General features: G+C 31.4%; 1 long non-coding RNA gene across 1 annotated transcript; it reads right to left on the minus strand.

Annotated features, from left to right (window-relative positions):
- Positions 1 to 554: 554 nt before the first annotated feature.
- On the minus strand, positions 555 to 1,663 carry LOC129877852 (uncharacterized). Its single transcript, XR_008763635.1, has 5 exons — positions 1,602 to 1,663; positions 1,269 to 1,517; positions 1,063 to 1,173; positions 705 to 815; positions 555 to 618 (listed from the first exon to the last, which is right to left on the minus strand). It is a non-coding gene; the product is annotated as an uncharacterized LOC129877852 (long non-coding RNA).
- Positions 1,664 to 2,117: the final 454 nt, after the last annotated feature.

Here is a 2,117-nt window from a genome sequence, read left to right on the forward strand (position 1 = left end):
AAAACCTTCAAAAGGGTGTGTCTGATGCATAACAGATGTCAATTTTTCCTTACCCTTTTCACTCGACCTAAAGTTTGAATGATACGGCGATTGTAAGATCTTAGAATGAATCCTACTTCTTCGAAATGGTGTCTTCGCATCATTTGGCAATACATTGGGTTTCGATGAAAGAGTGGTAGGTAGCTGGCTATCGCGTAATAGACATTCATCCTGAACTACTTGCTCATGACTAACAATGGTCAATGACATGGCTGGTAATGGAAGTCCATAAATTAGAGCATCTATCACATCCAGAGTTTTGGTCAAAAAAGGTGTTGAAGTATTGAATTTCGATGTGCTTGGTTTGATTTTTTCTTTTACAAACTCCTCAACTTGATCTTCTACTTTATCAGTTTTATCAACGGATACTATTCCATCTTTCTTTGTAGTGTTCTACATGTAATGTATAACGTCATTACAAAACTTATTAATGTTGACTTTATCTCAATAATGTATTTGATATATTACCTATAATGTATCAGAATCAGCAATAAGTTGAACAATATCTGCTCTTTGTGGTTTCATTTGGTGTGCTGATACATTCTTTAATTATGGTGTAATAATGAATGTTTCCGGTTCCTATAAATATAAGAAAAATAATTACTTAAGAAAAAAACTGCTGAAATGATACATTACTTTAACCAAATTTTGTACTGATACATTACTTTTAATGTATCTGCTGACATATGCTTATCAAATAATTTTGCATCATCTGCTACAATGTTGTGTTCTGATACATCATCCATCTTTTGTATCTTGTTGGATGGTTCAGCTTCCTGGAAACATAATAATATTTACTTATGATATATATGTATGAAATGTTTAAATATCTATATATTTAAAGAGATTGAGCTTATACAATATATATATATATATATATATATATATATATATATATATATATATATCCTTAATATATATACATACATGTGGAGGATATATATATATATATATATATATATATAGAGAGAGAGAGAGAGAGAGAGAATTAGATTGGTCATTAATTTATTCCTGATACATTACCTTTAATGTATCAGAAGAAACATGCTGATCAAATAATTCTGGAACATCTGATGAAATATTTTATTTTGATACATTGTCCACCTTTTGTATCATGGTGGATGGTTCAGGTCCCTGAAAACATAATAACATTTACATATGATATATGAAAATGAAATATATCCAGAAGTTTAAAAGTATAAATATCAAATATTACGTGATGTATGTACCTTAATATCTTCCTGGACATTAGATTGGTCATTTGCTTGGGGTGGGTCAAATTTATTTGCAAGATTGTGCTCCTCCGATCCAGTAGGTGCTTGTTGTTGTTTCACCACATGGAATGTTTGATCAAAATCATCTGTTTTAAGTTGAGATGATGTGCCAGTCATGCGGTGCGCTATACTGTCGATGGCTTTCAAAAGATCAATATGATTTGAATCAATTTTATTCTCCAAACGTTTGAACTTCCGGTCGACCTTGATACAAATATATGAAAAATCAAAATGTATCAACTAATAAAAAGTATATTGTATGTGATACATCTTAAAGTAATAACTTACGTATCTCTTTAGAGACTTCTTTATGGACTTGTTCAATATTTTGAATTGCATATGAACAATTTTATCAACTAATAAAAAGTATATTGTATGTGATACATCTTAAAGTAATAACTTACGTATCTCTTTAGAGACTTCTTTATGGACTTGTTCAATATTTTGAATTGCATATGAACAATTTGCTCTGAATGACCGGAAGATTCACCTCCCATCGTTCACTTCACCACTGGTACATTATCAGGAGAAACAAGCTTTTCTGATTTATTTGGTGGTATGACATTCTTATGCATGTTGGCTGTTTCTACTTGAATTGTCTCTTTAGCAGGGATAGTCTTCATTCTTTTAGAAGGAGGTGGAGAAGATGTATCAGCGACATGACTGGATCTTTTTAATAATTATGTGGGTGTTGTTGTTGAAAAGCCCTCAAATCTGGGGACTTCATGAGGTTTTTTAAAATTTACCTTGACAGCTGATGTAGAAGCTTCAGGTTGAGGTTGACTGCCATGAATGACAATAGAT

This window comes from Solanum dulcamara, chromosome 12 (genome assembly GCF_947179165.1).
Source record: "Solanum dulcamara chromosome 12, daSolDulc1.2, whole genome shotgun sequence".
NCBI classification, from domain to species: Eukaryota; Viridiplantae; Streptophyta; class Magnoliopsida; order Solanales; family Solanaceae; genus Solanum; species Solanum dulcamara.